The sequence below is a fragment of the Sphaerodactylus townsendi genome, linkage group LG02 (assembly GCF_021028975.2).
Source record: "Sphaerodactylus townsendi isolate TG3544 linkage group LG02, MPM_Stown_v2.3, whole genome shotgun sequence".
Classification (NCBI taxonomy): domain Eukaryota; kingdom Metazoa; phylum Chordata; class Lepidosauria; order Squamata; family Sphaerodactylidae; genus Sphaerodactylus; species Sphaerodactylus townsendi.
Genome location: NC_059426.1, coordinates 132,573,648 through 132,583,693, shown reverse-complemented (window position 1 = coordinate 132,583,693; position 10,046 = coordinate 132,573,648).

The following is a 10,046-nucleotide window of genomic DNA, read 5'->3' as shown; positions in this document are numbered from 1 at the left end:
TAATTTTGTCTTTCTATTTTTGAACAACTTGAATATATTCCAAAGCTACCCGTGTTCAAGTTTATTTCATTTTCTAACTTCATCCATCTGTCTCTCTTTATCTATTTGAATTCCCATCAAACTTTTATTTGAAATGCCTCGTAGTATTCCTGTAATTTTGGGAGCCCCCAGCCCATTAGTTTTTTAGACATATAGACTATTTTATTCATCACTCTTGGTTTCTTTTGATTAAATGCCCATAGTTTAATTTTCTTGTCCCATTCTTCAAATTGTTTTTCTTAATCTCCAACGGCAAAGTACGAAATAGATAGAAGAGTTTTGGCATTATACACATTTTTAATGCTACTATTCTCTTAGAAATAGATAGATTCTTCCCTTGCCACTCCTTTAATTGCTTCATTATTTTTTTCCATATTACTTCGTAATTATATTTAAACATCTTTTCCTTCTTATTTGTTAATGTTATACCTAAATATTTAATCTTCTTCTTCACCATTCTTTTCCTAGTAGTTTTTTTTCTATATTTATTCCCAGGATTTCAGATTTCTCCATATTAACCACCAAACCAGAATGCTTTTGAAAGTCTTCTAATATTATTTTAATTCTTTTTAAAGTTTCTACAGGGTTAGTTGTTATTAGTAATAAATCATCTGCAAATAAGTTTAATCTTATTTCTTCTTTATTGATTTTATAGCCTTTGATCCTACCATTATTTCTAATTCTATCCGCTAGGTATTCCATTGCTACTACAAATAATGATGGAGAAAGCGGACATCCTTGTTTCACCCCTCTTTCTATCCTAATTTCTTCCGGACCATCCATTATTTATCATAATCTTTTGCTTTATTGTTTTTATATAATTCTTTTAATATCATTATTAATCCCTTTCCAAATCCCGTCTGTTCCATTATTTGGAATAAATATGCGTGGCTAACTGTGTCAAATGCTTTATAGACATCTAATTTTATCATGGCATATTTTTTATCCTTACCATGTTCCATCACATTCAATACATTTCTTATGGGATAGCTAATATCTCTATCCTTCACTTAACTGTATTGATCTTGGACTAATTATTTTTGGTAATATTGCCTTTATTCTGTCTCGCCGCTGACAATATTTTAGTAAATATTTTATAATCCTGGTTTAATAAACTTATAGGTCTGTATGATTCAACCTGTTCTGGATTAACCTGGTTTTAATATAGTGATTATTTCTGTTTCTCTCCATGTTTCTGGTATTTTCTGTCCCTTTAATATCTTATTATATAACCTTTGTAATTCAGGTATTAATATTTCTGCCATTTCTTTGTAATACTCTGCTGTAAATCCATCTAAACCAGGAGACTTGTTGGTCTTTAATTCTTTTATTACTAAGCCTATTTCTTCTTGTGTTATATCTTTCTCCATACTTTGTTTCTCCTCCTGTGTTAGATCTTTTTTATGTATTTCCTCTATCCTTTCTGTGTCTATTCTTTTAAATAATTTTTTGATAAAATTGTGCAAACCTTTGTCTAATTCTTATGTTTCCTGTTATTCTTTCTTTGTTTTCACTTATTATTGATTTAACTCTTTGTTTTTCTTTCTTTTTCTTTAAATAATTGGCTAGTTGTTTCATTGACTTTATATTGGTTCTTTGAAATTGATTTTTGACCCATGTGTCTTTTTTTCCATAACTCTAATTGATCCAATTCCTCCAGTTGTTTATTTAGTAGTTTTAATTCATTATAGTCAGTTATATTATTTTTGTTCTGTAGTTTGTCTCTGCAGTCTTTGATTTTTTTTTTTCCACTAATTGATGTCTTTCCTTATTTAATGCCTTTTTCTGTCTTTTTTGTATTTCTATACAATACCCTCTCATTACTGCCTTCGAGGCATCCCACAACATCCCGTCAGAGACGGTGTTTCTATTTTCTAAAAAATAGTTTTTCATTCCTTCCTGTAAAATCTTCTTATTTCTTTCATTCTTCATTATAATATTGTCATATCTCCATCTATACTGTTTGTCCCTCTTTTTGCCAGTCTGAGTGTAGCTACCACTGAGCATGGTCTGACACTCCACTCTTTTGTGTGTCTGAATCTCTACACATTGTATAGACTCCATGTTCTTTGTCAGAATATAGTCTATGTATGTAAATTTTTTATGTCTGTTAGAATAGAAAGTTGGTTGTTGTGGTTTTCCCGTCTCCTCATACATATTAGTTATATTCCATTGTTTAAAGCCCTTATAAGTTCTCAAATCCATATTACAGTCTCCCACTATTAATGTTTCTCCTTTATATTCCCTTTGTACTCTGTTAAATTGTTTCTGTAGGAAACTCTTTTGCTTTTTGTTAGGTGCATATAAGTTCATTAGTGTTATTTGTATCTCATTAAGGAAACCTTGTAACAAAATCCATCTCCCATTTTGATCCTTCAATATTTTTTTGCACTTGTATGTTTATATTATTTTTCACTAAAATAGCAACACCATTCTTCCTTCCCTCTGCCCTTGATTCACATAAGGTTCTCCAGCCCGGTAGCTTTATTAAAGGAGCAATATCTCTCTTTCTTTTATGTGTTTCTTGGATGCAAACCAAATCCCAGTTTTCTTTCTTAACTAGTTTGGCTAGTTTAAATCTTTTGAAATTGGAATTTAATCCGTTAATATTTACAGATACAAGTTTTAAATCTCCTGCCATAAGTAATAATTTTTGTCTACTATTTTCGGGCCTGCTGCTGTTTCATATTCATTCTTTTTTCCCCTCATTTTCCCCCCTTCTCCCCCTCCCAGATGTTCTGAGGAGAGATTCCTCCCTCCCACATCTTGGATTTTCGGCCTCATGGGTCTTCCCTCCCCCCTCCAGCCTATACTCTTCGTCAATTCTCTCTGTTAATGGCAATCAATCAGTTTAAAAATTCTTATAACATTCCAATAAAAAGATACTTCTAAATACATACATATCAACTAAATTGCATCTTACAACCTATTTTTTCCCTCAGAAGAGAGTTTTCTGTCTGGGCATTCCGCCCATTTTGATGTTTACTGAAACAGTGTTAAAGCTAGATAATACTATTCAAAACAAATGTCTGGGAACCTTTCCCAGATTGTTAAAGTAAACAATGTTAGAGCAGATTACTGTTTTAATATCTTCCAAAAACTACATACAAGAGTTATTTTAGTTAGTGATTGTTATTCAGTTAGATTCTATTAGTACTTAGAGTGAAATGTTATATAGCCATTTAAAAGAATTTTTTGAAGAAGTCTTGGCTTATGTTATCTTTCTTTGGCGCTTTGAACGTCTGGTATCTTGTGAAGTCGCAGCCTGGTCCTGCATGTCGCCTTCTTCTGGAATCACTGTCTGTCTGAGGTTCTGCAGCTTCCAAGGAGAGACCCAGTTTATCCAGAAGTTGTTGTGCCTCTCTTGGGGTTCTTGCTATATATTTCTGATTGTTTTCAAAATGTAGGATCGCCATTGGTAATATCCATGAAAATCTTCTATTTGCTTTAAATAGAGCGTTTGCATATGGCATTAGTGTTTTCTTGATTTGCAGCGTTTCTGGTGAGAGATCTTGTCTCACAAAAAATTTTCTTGCCTTTATACATCAAAGGCTGAGCATTTCTCAGCTTCTTGTATAGTGTTTCTTTGATCTCTTCTGTGGTACATTTGAAAATAATGTCTGGAATTCTGTTTCCCTGAGTAAGTCTCTGTGGGCTCTATCTATCGACCGTGTCGTTGGAATGTTTATAGAATTGAGCCACTGTATTAATTGGTTTTTTATATCTGTTTCGTCCTCCATTCTCGACTCCAATTAAACGAAGGTTTGCTGCGTCTTTGTCTATCTGAGAGAGAGGCTATTTTGATTTCAAGAAGTCAATATCGCCAGTGTTTTTTCTTTATTTGTTTCTCGTTTTTAATCACTCTCTCCGCAGTGTTAGAAAGTTTCTTTGACATGTCTTGTATGTCTTTATCAATTGCAATCAGGTTGATCTGTGTTGTCTTAGTAAAGTCATCAAAGGAAGCCTTTATCTGATTTGTTAGCTCTGACAAATCTGTTTTAGTTACATAAGTTTCCTTGGCCATGTTTTTGCTTCGCCCTTTATCTTTTTAGTATTTTAATTGGACTCACCGGTTTGTTTTTCGTCTCTTCAAAGCTGTCCGGTGTTCTCTCTTTTGAGTTCTCTGTTTCAAGTTGATTATTAGTCTTTATCTTCTCTTTTATGCCATTAAATCTTTGTTGTTTGCCGGGAGGGTGTCGAAAAGCGTCTAATCCTTGTCGGACATGCGCAGAAAAAGCCGACTTGAGCACTTTTAATAAAAATTCAGCGGTTTTTCCAGTTATCCCGCTGTCGTTATTATTCAGCAGGTGAACAGTCTTGGTACACTCCAAACAACTTTTTTTATTCCCTAGAGCAGGGATAAGTAGGAAGAGTCTAGATAATGCGTACCTCGGGCAAGAAAATATAATATGCTTGAGGGTCTCAACAATATCCTGACAATATGCACATGTTCTATCTTGAAGTGGAATATTCAATCGTTGGCCCTTAAGAACAGCAGAGGGGAATGCGTTGCATCTAGCTCGAGTAATGATCCATCTCTGCCTGGGCTCTGAAAACTAGGATAGGTATTTAGCTGTGAGACTAATTTCCAGATAGATTCCGAAGTGCAAGGGAGAGCAAGCTGGCTGCACTCAACAGCAACTGGTATTCCTGATCCAGTAGCCTTCTTTTTAGGGATAGCCAAATTTCATTTGCAGATTGCATAGAAAAGGTTTCTAATGAGAGACCTCAAGAGGTTATTTTGGCCTCTATAAATTTCCACCATTCGGAGGATTGCAGTTCAGAGAGGGCTCCTCAGTTAGTCGAGAGCCATGGTCAGACCACTATGTCCTAAAGGCCTGGGTGGATGCAGCTCCTCCTCCCCGTCTAGGTGTCGGGCAAATTTTGGCCTGCCTGCAGAGGCTTATGGATACTATGAGATTCCAAAATCTCCTGCGGGAAGTGCCCCCTCTTGGCGGCTCTCTCTATGTGTTGGTAGAGAGCTGGTATTCCAGGCTTTCTGAAGCAATCGAGGAGCTTGCCCCAAGATGTTCCCTCCACCCCCATCCCAAATCAGCTCCCTGGTAGTCAGAGGAGCTGAGGAGAATTAAAAGGGAACTGAGACTGCTGGAGCAAGTGTGGCGGTGGGTATGAGACGAGGGGCAAGACGCTCGTATAGGATGCTTATAAAATCCTACGAGAATGCTCTGAAGGAGGCAAAGAGGCTTTTCTTTGCCTCCTCCATTGTGGCTGCAAGCTCTTGCCCTTCACAATTATTTTCTGTGATTTGGACACTTACAACCCTGCCAATGTCCAAAAAATCAATTGGCATTTAGCTGTGAGGCATTTACGAGCTATTTTGCAGATAAGATCTTCTTCCTTCACCAGGCCCTTCCTGCCACAGTTGATACAATAAGGGAACTAGAGGCTCCTTGGCCATCTTTCTCTGGTTCGGGTTTAGACCATTGCACCCTGCTTGATGCATCCGAGTTCCTGGGAACTCTGTGATCTACCCTTGTCCTTTTGACCCATGCTCTTCCTGGCTTGTAAAAGATAGCCAGAAGGAGTTATGGAGCCACCTGTTGAATATCATCAATAGCTTCCTTGAGCAAGGAGTTTTTCCAGGGCAGCTGAAAAAGGCAGTGGTCTATCCCCTCTTGAAGAGACCGAATTTAGATCCCTCAGATCTAGCCAATTACCACCCACTTTTGCATCTGGCATTCCTGGGTAAGGTAATTGAGAGAGTGGTGGCTGAACAGCTGCGGGAATTCCTGGATGATGCCAAGGTGTTGGATGCCTTCCGGTCCGATTTCTGCACAGGTCATGGGACTGCGACGGTTCTGCTAGCCATTGTTGACGAACTTCGGGTCCAGCTCGACCAGGGCGATCAGTGCTGCTAGTGCTTCTTGACCTCACCACAGCATTTGACACAGTTGGCCATGACCTGTTGGGCCACTGCCTTGCTGATACTGGGATACAGGGAACAGCATTATGCTGGTTTAACTCATTCCTACGGAGCCGGGGGCTACAGGTAGTGTCAGGGGATGAGAGCTCCTGTCGGCACCCCATCAACTGTGGGGTGCCACAGGGGGCAATCCTTTCCCTGATGCTCTTTAATATCTCTAGTGCCCCCTGGCTGAGCTAGTCCGGGATTTCGGGCTGCGGTGTCACCACTATGCGGATGACACCCAGCTAGTCTTGACGATGGTGGGTCATCCTCATTCAACCCTGAGACTCTCCAGCATTGTTTTGAGACTGTGGCTGGCTGGTTGAAAGCGAGCAGGCTGAAATTGAACCCAGAAAAGACGGAGGTTCTGTGGATGGGTCAGGGAGAGATGCCGGCTGATTTTGGGCTGCCTGTTCTGGCTGGTGAGGAAGTACATCATCAGTGCATAATCTAGGTGTGATTCTGGACTCGAGATTCTCCCAGGACCACCCAGACGGTCTTTTACCATCTCCGACAGGCACGCCAGTGGGCCCCATATCTTTCCAATTCTGACCTTGCCACAGTAACCCATGCAACCATCACCTCTAGGCTGGATTATTGTAACTCGCTCTACACGAGCCTTCCCTTGAATTTGGATCAGAAATTGAAGCTCATGCAGCTGCTCATCTCCTGACGGATGTTTTGAGCAGGGATCATATTACACCTGTCCTTTATAAACTGCATTGGCTGCGAATTGGGTACTTGGCCATCTTCAAGGTTTTGATTTTAAACTTTAAGGCTCTAAGCAGTTTTGGACCCAGGTATCTGAGGGACCACCTCTCGCTATATTGCCCGACTAATTAATAAACAAACAAACAAATAAATAAATAACCCTCTAAAAGCCATTTTTTTGGGAGCAATGTTTTGCTTTCATGTCTTTGGCCCCCATAGCTTCATGGCATCCCTGAGATGGAGAAGGGGTCTGACTATTTACAAAGTGGTCCAATCCATTCTAACACTTGTGCAATTTGCTACTTCATTACCTCCTCACTATTTTTTGGTGATATCTGATAATATCTGAGCCATGTTTCCTAACCACATATTCTTAGCCATTACATATAGTCTGTATATCCTGGCTCTTAGTCATTTGAGCAGCTTGTGTAGTGTATCACATACAGAGAACAAAACCTCCTGATAATGAATACCCAGTGCTGTCAATGTTTTTCATTTCATTTTTTGAATCCACTCAGTATGACAGTTGAAAGAAAGTAGAATTACTGGGTCCACAACATGGTAAAGATGAGTTTGGGTGCAGAATGGGAAATTTCTCTTATTCGTATTGCACTTTGGAATAATTAAATTTGAAGTGTTGCAGAGAGCTGCAGATGAATCCTAACCGTAATTGAGTTGGCACTTGAGCATTACTATATCTGTAGTGCCAAGTTTTAAATCCCCCATAGTTTTTCTTCTCGCAATATCAGTTGCTAATCTTGTTCTCCATCTGATTTTGTAAACGAGTTGTTTAATATTTATTTAGGGAGGAAGAGGATTATTTTTTCACTAGAATTTCTAAAATATTTTTTTTCCTTTTTAGAATCAAGTATATTGTGCCTTTGCCATAAACCAGTTATGCTCTATCCAGGAGAATAAATAGCAAGGATTGCAGATTAGGAGAAACATTTCTGGACCATTAAAAAGAACAAATGGAGAAGATGTAGTACTTTAGCTGCAGGGCTGGCAGCCATGGGTATGATGAAAGAATGTATAGGGATCCTTTCCAAACCCATTTTAAGCCCCTGATTCTTGGAAACCATCAGACTTCATACATGACATAAATGCCAACTATCTGACTTTCAGCCTGATTTGTTTTTCAGTTCAAAACTGAAGTTCAGTACTTTCATTCATGAACATTTGCTGTGAAGACAATAGTCTGTTGTTGCCTTGTTTCCATGGATGGTTTCCTGGGAGGGGTGGGGCAGTCACCTATTTTTGGGATTGTCTGGCTGAGGTGCAAGACAAAGCTGTTTGTCTTTTTGGTTGAAAGAATGAGGTCTTAAAGGAAATTCTGCTTCCCACCTTCAGTGGAATTTAGATGCCCATGCTGACTTGGTTAAGAGTCTAGGGCAGTGATACTCACTTAGTGGCTTGGGGCCCATACATGACTTTTTGACATGCCAGCTATAGCTATCGACCCTCAAAAGTGTAGCCCCCATCTCCTATTAGCTCCCATTGGAAACAATGGGGGATGGGGCACCCCCTTTGGGAGTCCATAACTTTGGATTTTTTGAACCAAACCTCACCAAACCTGGGTGATACCATCAGGAGAGTTTCTTGAAAAATTCCTGAAATTTTGGTGCTGCTATACAAAAAACTGCTCCCCCTGCAGGCCAAAAACAGAAAACCCACTAAAATACCCAAAAAACCACAAACGAACCCTGCATTTTTGGCACCCACCACAAGGGGGAACCCTGGCCAACTGCCCACTTTGCCCAATGGGCATTATGCCCCTGTCCCCAGGTCTGTTTGGTCATAGGTAGTTATGCCAACCTGCCTTCCAGTTTCAATAATGCACTATTATTTAGTAAAATCCATTCCCTAATCCATGATAGTGCTGCAGCATTGTGATAGGTTTGGAAATCTGGCACAGTCGGACCTCCTCTAACTTTGGTGTCTATCATATTTTTGTATTTAATTCTCGGTTTCCTTTCATAGGTCAGACAGATGCTTCAGAAAGAGGCATTGCTGGTGTTTTGATCCAAAGCTTTGAGGACCAGGATTTACACCTTGTTGTGTACTTGAGTAGGAATTGTTACCTCATGAGACTGCCAACACAACTATAGAAAAAGAATGTTTGGCACTGGTCTGGAGTTTGAATAGACTTAAGCCTTATCTGATGGGAACCAAGTTTTATGTGCAGTCTGATCATAATCCTTTGATGTTCTTAGACAAAATGAAAGGTAACAATGCAAGAATTTTTAGGTGGGCTTTAAGCTTACAGGATTTCCAGTTTGAAATTTTCCATATCAAAGGATCAGAGAACATAGTTGATGATGCCCTCAGCCGTTGCAGTCAATGAAGAATGAATGAGTACTTTTGCTAAGTACTCTAGGGTACTGCATTGCTTATTAGTTTGTTGGGTATATTTTATGTTAATCTGATTTGCGTTTAATCTGTATTACTATACTAACAGTGTTATGCATGTATTGCAATTGCAGTTAGCAGGACTCTGTATTAGATAGAGATGGTTGATATTGCTTTAACATATGTTATTTTTCTATGTATAGATAGCTGAAATGTGTAGGCAATGGGGCGTACAAATTTCATCTTTAGGGGGGTGTCTGAAGAGGTTATTGCATTACAGTATCAGGCAGATTCACACTAGCCTGACAAGGGCCTTTGATCTCCGGATAGGGAACCAAAAGGCTTTGAATAAATTACTCAAAAGGAAGCTAGTAGCCAAACAGTGGTAGAACAAACAACTGGTTTACAGCATGGCCAGGAAATGGAGTTACCTGAGAACCAAGGAGAGGAAACAAAGAATATTCTAACCCAAGCTGGGCAGGAGAAAGCACCTCCTGAGTCCAGGTCTGAAACAAAGCCTGCCTGGAATCGTGCTGTTAGCTGAGAAATATCTGTATCAGAATAGTTCTTATTTTCTGTTTTTTCAATAAAAACTTTGGAAAACTCAGCAGTTTGAGTATCTGGAGAAAAGAACCCAGGTTTTATAAGACAGGAATGGATCCCCCCATTCCTGGTCTTGTGACACCTGCCTTCCCATATAAATTTGGTGATTGCTGTTCTCCAGGGTGTAATGCCCATTGGGCAAAGTGGGCAGTTGCCCAGGGCGCCCCCTTGTGGTGGGCACAAAAACTCCAGGTTCGTTTGTGTTTTTTGGGGTATTTTAGTGGGTTTTCTGTTTTGGGCCTGCAGGGGGAGCAGTTTTTAGGCTAGCAGCACCGAAATTTCAGGGACGTTTTGAGAGACTCTCCTGATGATATCACCCAGGTTTGGTGAGGTTTGGTTTATAGAGTCCAAAATTATGGACTCCCAAAGGGAGTGCCCCATTCCCCATTTTTTTCCAATGGGAGCTAATAGAAGATGA